Raw genomic sequence first — 23181 nt, 5'->3', positions numbered from 1 at the left:
ACTTTCATTAATCCACACATCGTAAAGCAGAAAGTGATTTTTATACCTACTCTAATCAGTCATTGCACTTGCCTCAGAATAGAAAACGGTTGTTTTCTGCTGATTCCAAAGATAGACTTAAGGCCAGTATCTTCATGAGCCATCACAATTATAGGGGCAAGACCGAGACATAGAAATGCTGTTGTCACCACCTATCCCTTGGCATCATTTGGATTATTGCTATGAGCAACAGAATGTTTGCAAATATATGAGAGACCCTTGATTTTGTGGCAGGACATAGACGTGGGATGTCAGGAGGCACCAGGGTTGCTTCTGGGGTGCAGGGAATCTGTTGCCTCACCACATTCATAGGAAGCCTGTGAGGTTGTGCATCTCACTGCCCCTCATCCCTGCTCCATCACTCAGTGACATTTCCTGTTATTTTTCAAGAATGTGACTTTACTTTGAAATCAGATGACCAAGGCCCAGCACAAGAAGTTTTAATCACAGTTCCCAGATAAAACCAAACCCAAACCTATCGCTGTCAAGTCGATTCTAACTCATAGCCCACTCGGACAGAGTAAAACTGCCCTATAGGACTTCAAGAAACAGCTGGTAGATTTGAATTACAGGCCTTTTGGTCAGCAGCCAAGCTCTTAACCACTGCATCACTAGGGCTCCAACTCCCAGATAAGCCCCATGTATAATCTTATCTAGGAGTCCCTGGTGGTGTGGTATAGTGGTTAAGAGTTCGGCTGCTAACCAAAAATTCTGCAGTTTGAATTCAACAGGTGCTCCTTGGAAACCCTATGGGGCAGCTCTACTCTGTCCTGTAGGGTTACTATGAGTCAGAAAGACTATGGCAATGGGTTTGGTCTCGTTTTGATGGTGCAAATGGTTTATGTAATCACTTGGCTGCTAACCAAAAGGCTGGAAGTTGAGTCTACCCAGAGGCACCTTGAAAGAAAGGTCTGGCCATCTACTTCCAAAAATAATCAGCCATCGAAAACCCTGTGGAGCACAGTTCTACTCTGACACATATGGAGAGTTGCCACGACTCTGAGTTGGCCCAATGACAACTTTTTTTTTCCCTATTGGGTTTATGTTATTATTTTAGTATAAACCTTAGTATAGTATACTCAATATTAATTCAGGATACTCTCCCCTTCCCTACAGAAAGCACTTGGTTTTCTATTCAAAATGTGCTAGCGAGAGAGATAAGGCATTTAAAATGTTATACAGTGAAACCTGTGAGAGCCGGAACTTGACGGGACTGCCTTGTTTTTCCAGGACTTGCAAGTTTTTCACCTTTGACAGGGTGTAGTCTTAGCACCCTTCTATCTCTCACTTTAGTGGAAAATGTTTGAGCTTTCCTTCTCCGACAGGTTTCCACCTTACACAGTTTCCAGCTTTCACAGGTTTTACTGTATTAGCAAATCCATCAGTCCCAGTGACATGGAACTCAATGGAATTTTATCACTTAAGATGATTATTTAGTACTGGTGTAATTTAAAGGAGAGAGGGTACTGTGGGAAAAAGAACTCTGAAACGCTGGCAGAATGGTTAGAATTCACAATAGTAAGGCTCTGGAGAGTGAGACACAGGTTGTACTAATGACAGCCTGAGTGTGTGTCCCCAACCTTACCCAACAATTGTGAGAGACGGACCCTAGGTGTCCTGAGAAATGGGATGGGTGCTAACACCAAGGGGAGAGAAACAGAAAACTTGAAAAAGAGGAGATGGAAGAAAGAATCAAAGGAAAGAAGAAAATCTGTAATAGGGATGGCAAATACACAGCGCTCCCCTGTCCCATATGTGGCCAAGAGCTTGTCCTCCCATCCCCAACCCATATATAGGCTAAATACTAATCCTCTGGGAAATAAAGAACATTCAGAAAGGAGTCATTACGCAAACTACTAACACTATTTCCTTCTCTCCAACTGTACGATACTTCTCTTTTAAAACTCTATTTATTTAAAAATACGTTAACTTGAGTGCTTGCCATTTTCATACCCTATTAGATTCATATGGTATTTTTAATTTTCAAGGTATTGTCACATAAATGACTTACAACCACTTTATGAAGTAAGGCAGGTATTATTATTCCCATTCAAAGATTAAAAATAAGTGAGGCTCAGAGAAGTTAAGTGACTTTTCAATTTTACATCTTTAGAAACTGGAGAATCTAAGATGAAAATTTCGATCTTCAATTAGAGTGCTGGATTCTATTTATTATCTGGATTGAAGTAATAGTCCAAGATTAATTTAAAGAGAAATAAAATTATCAGGAATTGAGAGAAAGTTAAAAATTATGAAAATAAACAATTTCTAGGATGTTTCCAGAGAAGAAACAGAGATAAGAGAGATACTTCGAGGTTTCCTGAAGTCTTAGATGAGACCTGTTTGGATCTGAGAACTGCCTTGCATAATTTAGCAATTCCCAGCTTGAACAATACCTCAGAAAATTATATAATAATGTGCCATGGGAGAGGAGAATGCTTTCTGATCCTCCAAGGCAATAGTTTTAGTCACTGAAACTTGATCACTCTTTCAGCTAACTTACAGAGAATAGCTACAAATAGTAGTAGGCACCAGGATGATGCCTGGCCTTGTTAAAACTACAGAACAATGATCCGTGTAATTATGTCCTGAAGGCATGCGTTTTGTACCACTGAATGTGTCAAGTCATTGATAGTCATTCTGTCCTATGGTGGTCCCAGGAAGGGCATGGCATCAAATTTCGAGTACTCCTTCATTTTTAGAGTTACAGTTGACTTTCAAAATTGTGTACTCAAATCTCTTGGTAAAATGAAATTATACTATGTATTTACCTTACAGGAAGAAAAATATTCCAGAAGAAAAAAATCTAACAGAGGGACACTGAAGCCTTCCTCTGATGAAGAACTTAGATTCCCTTAGCTTGTTACAACAGTCATGCTGAGACAGACCTGAGCTTGGTCTAGCCTTAATCATTAAAAATCTATTTATTCAACACTTGTTGAATGTCTGGTACTATGCTAGGTTCTCTGTTTACCTTACCGCCAAAGCTCATCAGAACAACTTGTGATGCAGTGACTTTGAGGGGCTCAGATGGCTACTTCTGCAAGAGGAGGGTTTTGGGATATTATAATATTTTGGTTTATTTAATGACTTAATTATGGACAGGTTAGCTTGTCCTAAAATTATAACATGAATTTGGAATATGTAGAGTATTACCAAAAAAAAGCCCTGGAATAATAATAGACTTGGATTAGGGGCATAGAATTAGGAAGAACTGAGACATGAACATAAAAAAATAAAAACTGTTGAATTTGTGGCATTAAGACATAAAATAGCTTGTTGTGGCATCTCATGGCTATAGCTGTCTCTAAAGTTACAGACAAACTCAAAATAGATAATTCATTTGGCATTCAAGAACTAATGCCAGGTTAAGGATCAGCCTGGCTCTGGTTGTGTACATCCACATACCCACAAATGCACACACACTGATCTGGTATTTTTTCCTCTCAATTTAGACCAAGTGTTGTAACTTGACGTGCAAGGTCATTCACCGTCAGTCTCATTTCCTTCCACTTCGTCCATTTTTCTCCCTATATTTCAGGCCAAAGGGATCTGCTGGGAAACCAGCTGTCCAGAACACTAATCTATACAGAGCACTAAGATATTGTTCAAACTGTTACGATAAGGAATACATTTTACTAACCACAAATCCTTTGGGGACAATTCTGCATGGTTACAAGTAATATTTTGAGACTTCTAAAAGGCAAGCTTGTATTTCATTATGTGGTTATGATAATTCCTCCTCCGGCATGTGCAACTATGGAACATAAGGTTCGCCAGAGTTGAAGTTGGATTAGTGGCCGATCAAGGTCCATGCTGGAGCAGAACATGCCACTGGAAAAGCTCAAGGTTAATTACAGATCCTGTCCCCTGACCTAAGCAAATGTGAAACTGTAAATACTACATTTGGAACCCTGAATCTTCCAAAGACATCTCCAAAGGGTGGCACTCATTGTCAGAGAGTGCATGATGCTCAAAGGACCTAGAAATACATTATTCGCCCTATACACAACAGTATGCAACGGTGAAACAGACACAGAGGATCCATGATAGATATTCCAATTCAAAAGCCAGGAAAGTGGGAGGCAGCCAGCAGTGGCAGGTGCCTATCAAGCGTGACACAAGTTGACAGTTGACAGTTCCTTGATTAGGGCTCACTCCCACTCCTTAAGAGTTGTTCTCTGTGACTTTTGACTCCACCCTCTGAATCATCTTTCTTTTCAATAAGAAATGGCCTGTGGTTGTAATTGATTAGCCATATAAGTCTGATTTTTGTCCATAAAAAGTTGAAAAATTAAAAATCTTTTTTTCATTTTGCACAGAAACCCTCTTAGTAAAAACTGATATTATTTCTTTAGAAACCACATGGGCTTCCTGTGTATCAATTTATAATCCATTCTATTAGGCAAAAATAGGTACCTGGGTGGCACAACTGGTTTGTGCTTTACTACTAAGTTAAAGGCTGGTGGTTCATACCCACCCAGCAGTGCTGTGGAAGAAAGGCCTGGTGATCTGCTTCCATAAAGATAACAGTCAAGAAAACCCTATGGAGCAGTTCTGCCCTCTTACACATGGGGTCATCATTAGTTGGGATTGACTCTGCAACAATGACTTTAGTTTGGTTTGTTGTTGTTGTTAGGTGCCATCAAGTTGGTCCAAACTCACAGCAACAGCAGAATGAAACACTGCCTGGTCTTGTGCCATCCTTACAATCATTGCTATATTTGAGCACATTGTTGTAGCCACTGTGTCAATTCATCCTGTTGAAGGTCTTCCTCTTTATTGCTGACCTTCTATCTCAGCAAGTATGATGCCCTTCTTCAGGTACTGATCCCTGCAGATAACATGCCCAAAGTGCATGAGACAAACTCTAACGTATATTCAGGCTGTACTTCTTCCAAGACAGATTTGTTCGTTTTTCTGGCAGTCCACGGTATATTCAATATTCTTCACCAACACCGTAGATCAACGCCATTAATACTACTTCGGTCTTCCTTATTCACTGTCCAACTTTCATAAGCATATGAGGTGACTGAAAGCACCATGGCATGGTTCAGACCCACTTCAGTCCTCAAACTGACATCTTTGTTTTTCAATACCTGAAAGAGATCTTCTGCAGCACATTTGCCCAAAGCAATACATTGTTTGATTTCTTGACTACTGCTTCCATGGGCATTGATTATGGATCCAAGTAAAATGAAATCCTAGACAACTTCAATATTTTCTCTGTTTATCAGGATGTTGCTTATTGATCCAGTTGTGAGGATTTTGTTTTCTTTATGTTGAGGTGTAATCCATACTGAAGGCTGTGGTCTTGGATCTAAATCAGTTAAGTGTTTCAAGTTCTCTTCACTTTCAGCAAGCAAGGTTTTGTTATCTGTATATCGAAGGTTGTTAATGAGTCTTCCTCCAATCCTGATGCTGCGATCTTCTCCGTGTAGTCCGGCTTCTTGAATTTTTTGCTCAGCATATAGCCTGATTAAGTATGGTGAAAGGATACAACCATAACACATTCCTTTCCTGATTTTAAGCCACACAGTGTCCCTTGTTTTATTTGAATGACTGCCTCTTGGTCTATGTACAGGTTTCACATGAGCACAATTAAGTGTTCTGGAACTCCCATTCTTCACAATGTTATCCATAATTTGTTGCCATCCATGCAGTCAAATGCCCCTGCGTAGTCAATGAAACACAGGTAAACACCTTTCTGGTATTCTCTGCTTTCAGCCAGGATCCGTCTGACTTCAGCAATGATATTCCTTATTCCACGTCCCTTTCTGAATTTGGCTTGAATTTCCCTGTCCATGTATGGCTGCAATCACTTTTGAATTTTTTCAGCAAAATTTTGCTTGCGTGTAGTATTAATGATATTGTTCAATAATTTCTACATTCTGTTGGATCACCTTTCTTTGGAATGGGCACAAATATAGATCCCTTCCAGTCAGTTGGTCAGATAGCTGTCTTCCAAATTCCTTGGCATAGATGAATGAGCACTACCAACATTGCATTCAGTTGTTGAAACATCTTAATTGGTATTCTGTTAATTCCTGGAGCCTTGTTTTTCACCAACGCCTCCAGTGCAGTTTGGACTTCTTCCTTCAATACCATCAGTTCTTGATCATATGCTACTTCCTGAAATGACAATAAACTGAAATGAAGTAAAATGATTGAGAAGACTCTTCTGGGCACTTGACATTCCCTCCAGCAAACTGATTAGTCCATTCTTTAGTCCATCTCTCTCTTCTGACTTTATTATTGGCAGCTAGAAGACAAAAGGTGGTACCTTCAAAGATCTCTTTCTCTAGACCGCTGAATATATTTTCTGTTTTCCATGTTATGGAAGGTGATAATCATGCTAATTTTCCACCATAACATAGTAAGGGTTTCCTTTCCTTCAACTTCAAATAACTGTTTCCTCTTTACCCTCCAAGACTTCACCAATAATCTTCTCACGGTCCCTCCAGCTTCCATCTGCCATCTAGTCCCAATTCAAATGTTGCATTTTTAATTACTATTTTTGGGGGGCACTATGAAATTTCCTGACCCCACTACCACAGGATTTAAGCCGGGCAAACGCAGCCTTACCCAGGCCAGGGCTACTGTTTATGGCTTTGTAAAATTGTCTGCATTTGTTGCGGGGATGAGATGTAGAAGTCCTCGGCTTAGCTTTCCTGGAGGCCATTTTGTCAGCACTTTGACCCTGCTTGAGAACTTAATTTATTTCGAGAAAAGCAGACGAAAGTTGGAAAGAGAGGCTTATCACTGAGACCTTATTTTCGTTCTGCCTGAAGGGAGAAAAACTACCCAGATTTTTCACAGACATGAGCCAATAAATCCTTGTGTTGGTTTAATTCAGTTTAGATTTTCAAATAATATAACTGAAGAAACCGTATTCGGTCCTCCATCCACAGCTGTGCTCATATTGCTCCATTGACATGGAATGAAGCTTGTTTCCTTTCTGCATAAATTAATCTTATCTGTTTCTCAAACTCTCATTGAGGCCCAGCTCCTCTGAGAAATGCCTTCTCTCAGCCAACAGAGATGGGCTTTTTCCCCGACCATACAGCAGTCTGGGACTCAGGTGTACTAACTGTGTTACCTGATGTTTCAAACTTTTCTGTTATAGCCCAGATGTGAGCAGAAGGTTCCCCTGTTTTCGTGAAAACTTGGCATTAACTCACAATTACACCACTCTTGAAAGTCCACACCCTGCAATGATCTCCACCAGCCAGGGTGCTTACTTTCTTATGGGTCTCTTTTTCTCCACTACTGAGTCTGCACCTAATGTTTACATTTATCCCCACTTTTGATCTAGTTGTGACATTTATACTCCTGAGGTCAAACAAGACAAATCTTCCTGTTCCATCTCTAATATTGTAAACAAGTGTCCTTTTTGTGGTTTATTTAGTGCCACATTTTTCGCATCTTCCTGGCGATTTCACTGTTTAAAATGGGCTCCAAACATAATGCTGAAGTGCTATCTAATGTTGCTAAGTGCAAGAAAGTAGTGACATGTCTTATAGAAAAAATGCCGAGGTTTGGAAAGCTTTGTACAGGCATGAGTTATAGTGCTGTTGGCCATGAGTTCAATGTTAATGAATCTACAATATATATTAAATAAGGTGTCTTTAACCAAAAGATTGCCAGTGCGAATCTACCAGGCAACCCTGGAAACCCTACGAACCAGTCCTACTCTGTCCTATAGGGAAACTAAGAGTCAGAATCGACTTGACAGCAACAGGCAGGTTTTTTAAATAGGAATGCAAAATAACAAGATTATGTATCGATCTGTTGACAAAATGTTGTGACCAGAGTCTTACAGGAGCCTCATCTTGTATTTCCCCTAGGAGAAGTGTTTCGATATGCTCTAATTCAGTGTTAGTGGTGACTTTTTAGGACACGCTTACCCTGAGAATGAGAATTGATTGTATTTGTGTAGTACTTAACCCCTTCTCTCTTGCCCTAACCAGGACTTGAGACTTATTCTAGGTCACTGACCATCAGTTACCACCTCTTTCCTAGAATTATTTTCCCAATTCCTTTTCTGGGGGGAATATGGACATTTTTCTCAAAAGGCATATGAGACAGAGGGGACTTACTTCACTCAAGAGATGCCCCAATGGGAGATGTGTTACCCCTGGAGTGCTGGTTTCCTCCTTGCTCAGCACAATCTTTTGGGGAATCAATCAGTTTTGTCTTTACAATGGTATACTTCCAGAAATCTGACACTTCATTTTATCACTCATATGGCCAAAATAACCCCTCTCCCTGTTCCCTGGCAGACACCCCAGTCCTTTAAAATGAAGGCATTGAAAGTGAGGATTTACCATGAACATGAAAATCAGGAAGCTGGTATTTTATTTCAGCAGATCATTTATGCTCCAACATACTGTTTTTACATTAGAATTTCCTTCATTCTCCATCTCACAACCCTACTTTCTTGTATTTGATTAAATACACCTTTCTATTCCTTAACCTCCAAAAGTTTGCATCTCCTTACTCTTCATCAGTTTGCTTCCTGAAGGTCTCTGTTTTTAGTAAATTCTCTGTTATTTCATAGATTCTTCTGATGATGTGCCTGGAAATGGGCCTTGAAAATTTGCAGTCACATCATGTGTTCCACTATTATAAACTCTGTATAATTACAATACAATTAAATAAGTTCAAAAAAAAATTCAAGTAGAATATTTAAAGGCCTCAACTAAGAACATTCTGGATGAATTTTTAAAATATGCCATTACCTTAAAAGTTAATTCACTTTGGTTAGTTTTTGAGATTTTTTTTTTAAGTATGATTAAGAATAAATTTAAATTAAAATGCAGTTATAAGGCAGAACAGAGAAACGTGCAGTGTCTCATCCAACTGAAAGCATCCAATGGAAGTAATTTCTTCTGCCTACTTAAAAAAAAAAAAAAAAAGCCTACTTAAACAGGGTTTATGGCATCAATATTGTGCTAGAGGGAAAATAACAAAGTTTGCAGCTGAAGGAGAATACCAAAATTGATTTAAGTTTCTTTTTCTTTAGTTCAGTCACTATGAGCAGCAAAGGCTTAATTTCTATATTTGATTTTTTCAAACATTCAGAGAAGTTTTTGCCTTCTTCTCCAAGAAAACTTTCCTATAATTTGCAATGATGCAGCATTTTCCCTTGGGAAAGTCTGAAGGAACTAGTATAACTTATTATTGATATAAATGGGGAAGGAATATTTCAAGTGAAAGTACTTGGAATAATATTAAGTTCTCTACAAAACTAAGGTTTTGACCTATTATGATTATCAACCTCTTTATCACTATCAGTTATTATGCTATTTAAAGTGTGTTGAAAACAAGGTGAGGGAGAGACAGAGAGAAGGTACTTAAACAGAAAAGATAACGAACAGCTAAGGACTTTACAGTTCCTCATGCCTGTGGTTATGTATATAATTTGGTGTTAAAGTCTGAGGTACTGACAACAGTTCTTTCTCCTTTTATCCTCAAAACAAGGTCCCTATGTGGCAGAAGTGGTTTGCTCTCAGCTACTAACCTAAAAGCAACTGAAGATTAACTCCTTTGCTGTAGATTCGATTCAATTCCGACTCATAGCCACCCTATGGGATAGAACTGCCTCATAGGGTTTTCAAAGCTGTAATCTTTATAGAAGCATACTGCCACATCTTTCTACAGCAGAGTGGCTGGTAGGTTCGAACTGCTGACCTCTTGGTTAGCAGCTGAGCACTTAACCACTGCACCACCAGGACTCCTGAACATAAAGATTACAGCCAAGAAAACTATGGAGCAGTTCTACTTTGTCATGCGTGGAATTGTCATGAGTCAGAACAGACTCAATGACAATGAATTTTTTTTTTTTTGGTTTATATAATGTGTATGTATTTTAATGAAGCCATCACATACAGTTGTTTAGATTATACTGTACACCTCTAGGGTTTCTTATTTATATCCAAAATTAGTATGTTGTTGTTAGTCAACTCCAGCTCAGAGCAAACCTAGGTATAACAGAAGAAGACTTTGCCCAGTCGTACGCCATCCTCACAATCGTTCTGTGTTTGAGCTCACTGCTGCAGCCACCGTTCAGTCCAAAATTAACTTTTCGTTTGATATATATATGATAGGATTTTTTTTACCTTATAAGCATATAAGTAATTAGGAGATTAAAAAAAAAACAAACCTGAACCTGTTGCTCTGGAGTCAATTCTAACTCACAGTGACCCTACAGGACAGAGTAGAACTGCTCCATAGGGTTTCCAAGGAATGCCTAGTAGATTCGAACTGCCAACCTTTTGGTTAGCAGCTATAGCTCTTAACTACTATGCCACCAGGGTTTCTAATTTGGAAATAATTATATTTAAATTGAACTGAATTAAATAGGAAAAAAATAGAGTAACAATGGATTTTGACCACCATCCTGTCCAATTTCTACATTTTACAGGTGAGAAAACTAAGACCCAAAGGTAGTAGAAGAACTTACTGAGGATCTCACATAAATTTGACCTTGAAATAAAACAGAAATCTTGAAGAGAGCCCTAGTATTTTTGTTTTAAAGAGTGTTCTTCTAACGGGGTTCTGATCCAGAACACACAAAGACATCCAGACTCAGAGAGTAAAGCTACAGTAATAACGGAATGACAAGCATGGGATTGACATTCGGTTACAAGAGGCTAGTCCTATGGGAGGTCACAAAACAGCACTGTGGTTCTGAAACTGCCAGTGCCTTTTTGATGTTCTTCGGCTGGAAAGAAAAATAATGAGTTCAAGCTGGTAGTAGGAGAGAGGAACACATTAACCATCTGCGGAGGGAGAGATAGCTATGTCTGAGAAAGGCGTGGTTTATTACTAACAGGGTAGGATTTAAGACCATCTGTTATATCAAAGGCAACCCTGGTGGCGTAGTGGTTAAGAGCTATGTCTGCTAAACAAAAGGTCAGCAGTTTGAATCCACCAGGTGCTCCTTGGAAACTCTATGGGGCAGTTCTACTCTATCCTATAAGGTCACTATGAATCTGAATCAACTCAACAGCAATGGATTCTATTTTTTTAGAAATAATATCAAAAGCCTTTCAAATCTGTTAGGGAGGAAAAAAAAAAAAAAAAAAGCAAATGAGCCCAAGAATAGAGATTGGCTACTATAGGTACACCATGGGTTATCATTGAGGCTTGATAAGTTTTATACAAAATAGTATTGTTAATGACTCAATGTGACATCAGTTAATGCTATAATACAGTAGTTATAAGGTGATTATAATTAAATCCCAGCAATGAACTTTATGGGCAAAATGGAAATGAAGAAAATAAGATCTGCAATTCAGCAAAGAAAATGTTTACAGAATAATCAAAAACATCACAAATGATAGGATTCTTAGAAAACTGCTGCATTACTACGTTTCATCACAGGAAGAATGATGAGCTTTCAGCATGCAGCTACAAAACAAGTGCTTCCATTCTCAGCACAGAGAATTATTTATGCAAAACACAATTAAAATCACTCCTACTCTGATCCCGGCATTATGCAATACTCCAGAATCCTAGCTTCCATTTGGCACAGTTTGGGTTATTTATAACAATTATTATAATTTACTGAACATTACCATGTGTTTTTTAATACATATTATTTTATTCCATTTGATCCTTACCAGAATTCTGCATGGTAGGTGTTATTTTCCTCACTGTATAGATGAGGAAACCGAGACACACTCAGTTTTAATAACTGTCTCACAGAAGGCAGTGGTGGAGTCAGGATTTGAGTCTTGCCCACCCTAATGCTAAACCCTTTATCCTTCCCATCATCTTCTGCTGCCTCTCATTTGGCCACTGATTCTCTGTTATTCACAAAAGCTTTTCCTTCTCAGCTTCTAGATTCTCTGAGACACAGATGGTAGACTGTCTATGGCACCCTCAAACATGTCTTCCTTATGCACATGGTATCTTTGCAGACAGAGGACAGCTGCCCTATAGGGTTTCCAAGGAGTGGCTGGTGGATTCAAACTACTGACCTTTTGGTTACAGCTGAGCTCTTAACCACTGCACCACCAGGGCTCCATTTTGTAGCTAGAGCTTTGGAAAATATAGTGATGGGATGAGAGTAAGGAGCTGGAGATGTGATGAGTGAAGAGTCTCCAGGGGCAGCTGACTTTAGCTGAACCTTGATTAACCTGATTTGTCTCTTCCACAGGTCTGAAATGCACAAACTTGTATGGCTGTTTCCTGCCCGAACTCAACTTCTGACACTGTTCTTTAACAAGAAAAGGCACTTTCCCTGAAGTTGATTTGCTCACACTTTAAACTGTTTAAAATCACACAAAGTCCACTCTTTGGCCCTTCATAAATTTTTCCAATTAGAAAATAAGAAGCAAAATGCCTCACATTTGTTTCTTTGACACAAGAGGAGTGTAAAACACCAAAGGGTCAATCCAATGAATGAGACTGCACTTTCTTGGTACCCTCAAATGCCACTGATACTCATTTTCATGACAGAGGAGAGAAGGGGGGATCCACTTTTAATCAAAGCCCACACAAACAAGCCATAACACAGAAAGAGAAGATGGAGGTGGGGCAAGGCACCAGATTGGAAAATGTCAAGGACTGGCTTCAATCTTTGAAACTACACCAAATGAAGGGTTTGAGTGGCAACTACAAATATCCTCTAAGTTCAATATTGAGATAGAGCCATGCCAAGAAGATGATTTGGCGAATAAGGGAGCATTCTCTTCCTTGAGTGATACAAATAATAGAGGCAGCCCCATGTCAATTGATTTTTTTCTTTTTTTCGCCCAGAGCAGACACAGGAAACTTAGGAATGTCCAAACAAAAATTATAAAGAAAACCAGGTATCAGAGAACTGTGTAAAAGTCATGACATTTCAAACGCTTAATTGTAAAGATATTCACTAAATTGACTGAATTAACCTTCAGAACCAGAAAAATGAAGTAAACCATTTTGAGAGCAAACAAGGACATGATCAAGGTCTTTTGAATTCCTTTACTTGGAAGATGCCATAAACAGTGAGTGTGTGCAGATGCTTTGACAACTGGGCATAATTTTCAGAAGATGTGGGTTTCTTAGTGAAATATTTTTCCTACAGATTGGAAGGAAACACATTAGACATTAAGGGTGAGAAGATCCTCAAGTTGTAAAGAACTTCCCAGAGCTTTTAGCACTAACTCTTACTAACACTCAAATAAATTGTGGGAGTATTTACACATTCTCACTACTACCAGGGACTGTACATTGGTGACATTCTCTCCATTTCTCACCCACTTTTTCCTTACTTCCTCTTATTGTAGATGCCGTAAAAGATAAAGCCCCAAATTCCTAGGTTCTCTTGAAGCTAGGGATAGGCCATAAGACACAGTGCTGGGCAAAAAGACATACAGGAAGTTGCTTTTACCACATCTTCCTCACTCTCCTCCCACCTGCCAGGAGGAAGACGTGCAGCATGCAGCACAAAAAACTTTGGAAGATCAAGAGGTGACACTTATGCATAAAAATGTACCAAAGAAGGCAGGAGGAAATATAGAAGGAGCCTGTATACCAGATGTCATCACTTATAAGTTGTACCAATTCTGGACTCCTGTATTTGGGCTCCTTTAATGTACGTAAAAATGGGGCATACCCTACCATGGGATATGTGATAGCACGGGGCATTCACTAGAAGCACTAAAAAAGACGTGCACTGACATTGGTATGTACTGACATGGGATATGTGCTCATTTAGGACATGCACTAATACAGGATATGTACTGACATGGGACATGTGCTCATATGGGCCGTACACTGACACGGGACGTGCTCTAATATGGGACACATAATAAACAGGTGACATACCTTAACATGAATGTGCACTAATGCTGCGTGTGGGCTAACACGGAACATGCATTAACATGGGAGGTATGAAAACATGGGACAGGCCTCACCATAGGATGTGCACTACTAATGAGTGAGTGCTAACATGGAGCACACACTAACATGGTAATGTGAACATGGTGCATGAGCTATCATAATGCACATGAGATGTGCACCAACATGGTGCATACATTATGATGGGACATGTGCTAATATGGGGCATGCATTAATATGGTACATGTGCTAATGTGGGATATACACTACCATGAGGTATGTGCTCCAATGGGGATGGGCACTAACATGGGACATAGACTAACATGATACATGCACTATCATGGAATGTGTGCTTACAAAGATGTGTGCTAGTGTGAGTTGTGTGTTAATATGGGGCCTTCACTAACATGGAATGTGCACTATCATGAGAAGTATGCTAATATGGAACTTTGCCCAAATATGAGACATGAATTAATGCAGGTCATGCATTAACATGTGATGTAGGCTATCACGGTTGTGCACTAAGATGGGCTGTGTGGTAACATGGGTGTCTGCTAATATAGCTCGCACTGAAATTAAAGAATGTGCTTTAAACATGCCTTAAGGATAGGCATACCTCAGAAATATTGTGGGTTCGGTTCCAGACCACTGCAATAAGGTCAATATTGCAATATAAAGTGAGTCACATGAATTTTTTGGCTTCTCAGTGCATATAAGATTAACATTTACACTTTACAGTAGTCTATTAAGTGTGCAATAGCATTATGTCTAAAAAACAATGCACATATCTTAATTAAAAAATACTTTCTGGCTGAAAATTGCTAACCTCATCTGAGCCTCCAGCTGGTGGAGGGTCTCGCCTCAATGTTGATGGCTGCCGACTGATCAGGGTGGTGGTTGCTGAAGGATGGGGTGGCAGTGCCAATTTTTTAAAATAAGACAATGAAGTTTGCCGCATCAACTGACTCTTCCTTTCGTAAAAGTTTTCTCTGTAGCATGAGATGCTGTTTGATAGCAGTTATCCATAGTAGAACTTCTTTCAAAATTGTAGTCAATCCTTTCAAACCCTGCTGATGCTTTATCAACCAAGTTTCTGTAATATTCTAAATCGTTTGTTGTCATTTCAACAATGTTCACAGCATCTTCACCAGGAGTGGGTCCCATCTCAAGAAACCACTTTCTTTGCTCATCCATAAGAGGCAACTCCTCATCCATTCAAGTTTTATCATGAGATTGCAGCAATTCAGTCACATTTTCAGGCTCCACTTCTAATTTAATTCTAGCTCTCTTGCAATTTCTACCACATCTGCAATTACTTCTTCCACTAAAGTCTTGAACCTCTCAAAGTCATCCAAACCCAAACCAAACCCATTGCTGTCGAGTTGATTCAAACTCATAGTGACCCTATATGACAGAGTAGAACTTCCCCAGAGAGTTTCCAAGGAGCACCTGGTGGATTTGGACTGTCGACCTTTTGGTTAGTAAATGTAGTTCTTAACCACTGCGCCACCAGGGTTTCCCTCTCAAAGTCATCCATGAAGGTTGGAACCAACTTCTTCCAAACTTCTGTTAATACTGACATTTTGAGCTCCTCCCATGAATCCCAGACCTTTTGTCCTAATATGTTATAGTCTGGAAGATCTGCTGAAACCTGTTTGGTGTACACACAGGCCACTGCTGACAGATGAGTGGTGGCTGCACACAAGGTACACTGGCCAGAATCGAACCCAGGTCTCCTACATGGAAGGAGAGAATTCTTCCACTGAACTACCAGCACTAGACATGGACAATGATTGCATTTCACATTTGACTCTTTCATTAGCTAGGTCAGAAATCCTGGAAGCCAGAGTTTCTACATAGATCAAGTTCCTAGTGCACATGGTGCCTACATGTAATCACTAATCCATCAGTGTCCTTGGTTGATGTTAATACAGATGGCATAGACTCCAGATTCCTTAGTTTGTGACTTGTTTAGAAAGAAACCTGGAGATTTGAAAATAGTACAAAAAGAAGCAAAAAGTTAATTAAATTTTTGTTACATATTTCGTACAAAAATTTATTCTTAATAATGAGAAATAAAACTTTTATTTGAGTACAATGAGCCCAATGCAAATATAATGTCTTTGGAGGAAATGCAGTTTCATTCTTCAACCAGGCTGCTGACTAGAGAAGCCAAGCTTTGACGCCTCCCTTTCCTGCCACAAACATTAATAATTTTGTAAAAGAGAACTACATTAATGATTTAACAAAGATGAGCTGAACATTTTCTTCTGTTATTTTGCTATCTCGGCAGTTACGCTGCCTTACTTTAAAATCAGTCTTAACTTTATTCTCTATTATGTACTTCCTGTTGTTCCAAAACAAGACTCATTTTATTCTGGGCAAGTAACTAAGCAGTTGCCACTAAAATAAGATTTATTTTGAATCTCTATCAAGCAACCACTCCTTGTTTTTTGTTTTAGCTTTTTTTTTTTTTTAATCAGTGTTAAAACCACCAAAACCCATTGCTGTCAAGTCGATTCTGACCCATAGCGACCCTAAAGGACAGAGTGGAAATGCCCCATAGGATTTCCCAGCCTGTCATCTTTACAGAAACCGACCATCGCATCTTTTTACCTCGGAGCAGCCGGTGGGTTTGAACCGCCGACTTTTTAGTTAGCATCCAAGCGCTTTAACCACTGTTAAAGCCACCAGAGCTCCTTAACAAAACTACACAGTCCTGTAAAATTCAACTTAAAATTATTTTTCACCTGAAGAAACTTTGACACTTAGAAAAAAATCATTCATTCATGGAACATAAAAGTTGGAGAGATCTTCTTTTTTCTAAAATAAATTTTATAAAACAAAAAGTCTAAAAAGCATTTTGAAAAAAATCCAAGAAAACCAAACCCCTTGCCATCGAGTTGAGTCTGACTCATAGCAACCCTATAGGACAAAACAAAACTGCCCCATGGAGTTTCCAAGGAGTGCCTGGTGCATTGAAACTGCCAACCTTTGGTTAGCAGCTGTAGCACTTAACCACTACGTCACCAGGGTTTCCTCATTTTGAAAAGAGGGTAGCATTTCTCTCTCCTATATATCCTCCTTAAGAAATATGCAGTGATGGTTATTACTTGAAGGGTTTCCTAGCAGTTATTTGTTCACAGTTTTTTTTTTTAGCTTTTTTTTTTTTAATTGATCTTCAAGTGAACGTTTACAAATCAAGTCAGTCTGTCACATATAAGTTTACATACCTCTTACTCCGTACTCCCACTTGCTCTCCCCCAATGAGTCAGCCCTTCCAGTCTCTCCTTTCGTGACAATTTTGCCAGCTTCCCACTCTCTCTAGCCTCCCATCCCCCCTCCAGACAAGAGATGCCAACACAGTCTCAAGTGTCCACCTGATATAATTAGCTCACTCTTCATCAGCATTTCTCTCCCACCCACTATCCAGTTCCTTTCATGTCTGATGAGTTGTCTTCGGGGATGGTTCCTGTCATCTGCCAACAGAAGGTCTGGGGACCATGGCCGCCAGGATTTCTCTAGTCTCAGTCAGACCATTAAGTATGGTCTTTTTGTGAGAATTTGGGGTCTGCATCCCACTGATCTCCTGCTCCCTCAGGGGTTCTCTGTTGTGCTCCCCGTCAGGGCAGTCATCGATTGTGGCCAGGCACCAACTAGTTCTTCTGGTCTCAGGATGATGTAGGTCTCTGGTTCATGTGGCCCTTTCTGTCTCTTGGGCTCTTAGTTGTTGTGTGACCTGGGTGTTCTTCATTCTCCTTTGCTCCAGGTGGGTTGAGACCAATTGATGCATCTTAGGTGGCCGCTTGTTAGCATTTAAGACCCCAGACGCCACATTTCAAAGTGGGATGCAGAATGTTTTCATAATAGAATTATTTTGCCAATTGACTTAGAAGTCCCCGCAAACCATGGTCCCCAAACCCCCGCCCTTGCTCCGCTGACCTTTGAAGCATTCATTTTATCCCGGAAACTTCTTTGCTTTTGGTCCAGTCCAATTGAGCTGACCTTCCATGTATTGAGTGTGGTCTTTCCCTTAACCTAAAGCAGTTCTTATTTACTAATTAATCAATAAAAAACCCTCTCCCTCCCTCCCCTCCTCGTAACCACAAAAGTATGTGTTCTTCTCAGTTTTTACTATTTCTCAAGATCTTATAATAGTGGTCTTATACAATATTTGTCCTTTTGCCTCTGACTAATTTCACTCAGCATAATGCCTTCCGGGTTCCTCCATGTTATGAAATGTTTCACAGATTCGTCACTGTTCTTTACCAATGCGTAGTATTCCATTGTGTGAATATACCACAATCTGTTTACCCATTCATCCTTAATGGACACCTTGGTTGCTTCCAGCTTTTTGCTATTGTAAACAGAGCTGCAATAAACATGGGTGTGCATATATCTGTTTGTGTGAAGGCTCTTGTATCTCTAGGGTATATTCCGAGGAGTTGGATTTCTGGGTTGTATGGTAGTTCTATTTCTAACTGCTTAAGATAAAACCAGATAGATTTCCAAAGTGGTTGTACCATTTTACATTCCCACCAGCAGTGTATAAGAGTTCCAATCTCTCCGCAGCCTCTCCAACTTTTATTATTTTGTGTTTTTTGGATTGATGCCAGCCTTGTTGGAGTGAGATGGAATCTCATCGTAGTTTTAATTTGCATTTTTCTAATGGCTAATGATCGAGAGCATTTTCTCCTGTATCTGTTAGCTGCCTGAATATCTTCTTTAGTGAAGTGTGTGTTCATATCCTTTGCCCACTTCTTGATTGGGTTGTTTGTCTTTTTGTGGTTGAGTTTTGACTGAATCATATAGATTTTAGAGATCAGGCGCTGGTCGGAGATGTCATAGCTGAAAATTCTTTCCCAGTCTGTAGGTGGTCTTTTTACTCTTTTGGTGAAGTCTTTCGATGAGCATAGGTGTTTGATTTTTAGGAGCTCCCAGTTATCGGGTTTCTCTTCGTCATTTTTGGTAATGTTTTGTATTCTGTTTATGCCTTGTATTAGGGCTCCTAGAGTTGTCCCTATTTTTTCTTCCATGATCTTTATCGTTTTAGTCTTTATGTTTAGATCTTTGATCCACTCGGAGTTAGTTTTTGTGCATGGTGTGAGGTATGGGTCCTGTTTCATTTTTTTGCAAATGGATATCCAGTTATGCCAGCACCATTTGTTAAAAAGACTATCTTTTCCCCAATTAACTGATACTGGTCCTTTGTCAAATATCAGCTGCTCGTATGTGGATGGATTTATATCTGGGTTCTCAATTCTGTTCCATTGGTCTATGTGCCTGTTGTTGTACCAGTACCAGGCTGTTTTGACTACTGTGGCTGTATAACAGGTTCTGAAATCAGGTAGAGTGAGGCCTCCCACTTTCTTCTTCTTTTTCAGTAATGCTTTGCTTATCCGGGGGTTCTTTCCTTTCTATATGAAACTGGTGATTTGTTTCTCTACCACCTTAAAAAATGACATTGGAATTTGGATCGGAAGTGCATTGTATGTATAGATGGCTTTTGGTAGAATAGACATTTTTACTATGTTAAGTCTTCCTATCCATGAGCAAGGTATGTTTTTCTACTTAAGTATGTTCTTTTGAATTTCTTGTAGTAGAGCTTTGTAGTTTTCTTTGTATAGGTCTTTTACATCCTTGGTAAGATTCATTCCTAAGTATTTTATCTTCTTGGTGGCTACTGTGAATGGTATTAATTTGGTGATTTTCTCTTTGGTGTTTTTTTTGTTGATGTAGAGGAATCCAAGTGATTTTTGTATATTTATTTTATAACCTGAGACTCTGTCAAACTCTTCTATTAGTTTCCGTAGTTTTCTGGAGGATTCCTTAGGGTTTTCTGTGTATAAGATCATGTCATCTGCAAATAGAGATAATTTTACTTCCTCCTTGCCAATCCGGATGCCTTTTATTTCTTTGTCTAGCCTAATTGCCCTGGCTAGGACTTCTAGCGCGATGTTGAATAAGAGCGGTGATAAAGGGCATCCTTGTCTGGTTCCCGTTCTCAAGGGAAATGCTTTCAGGTTCTCTCCATTTAGAGTGATATTGGCTGTTGGCTTTGCATAGATGCCCTTTATTATGTTGAGGAATTTTCCTTCAATTCCTATTTTGGTGAGAGTTTTTATCATAAATGGGTGTTGGACTTTGTCAAATGCCTTTTCTGCATCAATTGATAAGATCATGTGGTTTTTGTCTTCTGTTTTATTTTTGTGGTGGATTACATTAATGGTTTTTCTAATATTAAACCAGCCTTGCATACCTGGTATAAATCCCACTTGATCATGGTGAATTATTTTTTTGATATGTTGTTGTATTCTATTGGCTAGAATTTTGTTGAGGATTTTTGCATCAATGTTCATGAGGGATATAGGTCTGTAATTTTCTTTTTCTGTAATGTCTGTACCTCGTGTTGGTATCAGGGAGATGGTGGCTTCATAGAATGAGTTGAGTAGTATTCCATCATTTTCTATGCTTTGAAATACCTTTAGTAGTAGTGGTGTTAACTCTTCTCTGAAAGTTTGGTAGAACTCTGCAGTGAAGCCATCCGAGCTAGGGCTTTTTTTGTTGGGAGTTTTTTGATTACCGTTTCAATCTCTTTTTTTGTTATGGGTCTATTTAGTTGTCCTACTTCTGATTGTGTTAGTTTAGGTAGGTAGTGTTTTTCCAGGAATTCATCCATTTCTTCTAGGTTTGCAAATTTGTTAAAGTACAATTTTTTGTAATAATCTGATATGATTCTTTTAATTTCAGTTGGGTCTGTTGTGATGTGGCCCATCTCGTTTCTTATTCGGGTTATTTGTTTCCTTTTCTGTATTTCTTTAGTCAGTCTGGCCAATGGTTTATCAATTTTGTTAATTTTTTCAAAGAAGCAGCTTTTTGCTTTGTTAATTCTTTCAATTGTTTTTCTGTTCTCTAATTCATTTAGTTCAGCTCTAATTTTTATTATTTGTTTTCTTTTGGTGCCTGATGGATTCTTTTGTTGCCCACTTTCAATTTGTTCAAGTTGTCGGGACAGTTCTCTGATTTTGGCTCTTTCTTCTTTTTGTATGTGTGCATTTATCGATATAAATTGACCTCTGAGCACTGCTTTTGCTGGGTCCCAGAGGTTTTGATAGGAAGTATTTTCATTCTCGTTGTGTTCTATGAATTTCCTTATTCCCTCCTTGATGTCTTCTATAACCCAGTCTTTTTTCAGGAGGGTATTGTTCATTTTCCAAGTATTTGATTTCTTTTCCCTAGTTTTTCTGTTATTGATTTCTAGTTTTATTGCCTTGTGGTCTGAGAAGATGCTTTGTAATATTTCGATGTTTTGGACTCTGCAAAGGTTTGTTTTATGACCTAATATGTGGTCTATTCTAGAGAATGTTCCATGTGTGCTAGAAAAAAAGTATACTTTGCAGCAGTTGGGTGGAGAGTTCTGTATAAGTCAATGAGGTCAAGTTGGTTGATTGTTGTAATTAGGTCTTCTGTGTCTCTATTGAGCTTCTTACTGGATGTCCTGTCCTTCTCCGAAAGTGGTGTCTTGAAGTCTCCTACCATAATTGTGGAGGTGTCTATCTCACTTTTCAATTCTGTTAAAATTTGATTTATGTATCTTGCAGCCCTGTCATTGGGTGCATAAATATTTAATATGGTTATGTCTTCCTGATCAATTGTCCCTTTTATCATTATGTAGTGTCCTTCTTTATGCTTTGTGGTGGATTTAAGTCTAAAGTCTATTTTGTCAGAAATTAATATTGCTACTCCTCTTCTTTTTTGCTTATTGTTTGCTTGATATATTTTTTTCCATCCTTTGAGTTTTAGTTTGTTTGTGTCTCTAAGTCTAAGGTGTGTCTCTTGTAGGTAGCATATAGACGGATCATGTTTCTTTATTCAGTCCGAGCCTGTCTGTCTCTTAATTGGTGCATTTATTCCATTTACATTCAGTGTAATTATAGATAAATAAGTGTTTAGTGTTGTCATTTTGATGCCTTTTTATGTGTGTTGTTGACAATTTCATTTTTCCACATACTTTTTTGTGCTGAGACTTTTTTCTTAGTAAATTGTGAGATCCTCATTTTCGTAGTGTTTGACTTTATTTTTGTTGAGTTGTTACTTTTTCTTGGCTTTTGTCTTGAGTTATGGAGTTGTTATACCTCTTTGTGGTTACCTTATTATTTACCCCTATTTTTCTAAGTAAAAACCTAACTTGTATCATTCTATATCGCCTTGTATCACTCTCCATATGGCAGTTCTATGCCTCCTGTATTTAGTCCCTCTTTTTGATTATTGTTATTTTTTACGTATTGACTTCCGTGATTCCCTGTTATGAGTATTTTTTTTTTAATTAATCTTAAGTTGTTTTTGTGATTTCCCTATTTGAGTTGATATCAGGATGCTCTGTTTTGTGACCTTGTGTTGTGCTGGTATCTGATATTATTGGTTCTCTGACCAAACAATATCCTTTAGTATTTCTTGTAGCTTTGGTTTGGTTTTTGCAAATTCTCTAAACTTGTGTTTATCTGTAAATATCTTAATTTCACCTTCATATTTCAGAGAGAGTTTTGCTGGATATATGATCCTTGGCTGGCAGTTTTTCTCCTTCAGTGTTCTGTATATGTCGTCCCATTCCCTTCTTGCCTGCATAGTTTCTGCTGAGTAGTCTGAACTTATTCTTATTGATTCTCCCTTGAAGGAAACCTTTCTTTTCTCCCTGGCTGCTTTTAAAATTTTCTGTTTATCTTTGGTTTTGGTGAGTTGGATGATAATATGTCTTGGTGTTTTTCTTTTTGGATCAATCTTAAATGGGGTTCGATGAGCATCTTGGATAGATATCCTTTCGTCTTTCATGATGTCAAGAAAGTTTTCTGTCAGGAGTTCTTCAACTATTTTCTCTGTGTTTTCTGTCCTCCCTCCCTGTTCTGGGACTCTAATCACACGCAAGTTATCCTTCTTGATAGAGTCCCACATGATTCTTAGGGTTTCTTCATTTTTTTAAATTCTTTTATCTGATTTTTTTTCAGCTATGTTGGTGTTGATTCCCTGGTCCTCCAGATGTCCCAGTCTGCATTCTAATTGTTTGAGTCTGCTCCTCTGACTTCCTATTGCATTGTCTAATTCTGTAATTTTATTGTTAATCTTTTGGATTTCTACATGCTGTCTCTCTATGGTTTCTTGCAACTTATTAATTTTTCCACTATGCTCTTGAATAATCTTTTTGAGTTCTTCAACAGTTTTATCGGTGTGTTCCTTGGCTTTTTCTGCAGTTTGCCTTATTTTGTTTGTGATGTCTTGAAGCATTCTGTAAATTAGTTTTTTATATTCTGTATCTGA

This window comes from Loxodonta africana, chromosome 16, assembly GCF_030014295.1.
Source record: "Loxodonta africana isolate mLoxAfr1 chromosome 16, mLoxAfr1.hap2, whole genome shotgun sequence".
Taxonomy (NCBI): Eukaryota; Metazoa; Chordata; class Mammalia; order Proboscidea; family Elephantidae; genus Loxodonta; species Loxodonta africana.
Note: the sequence above shows the minus strand (reverse complement) of the source record.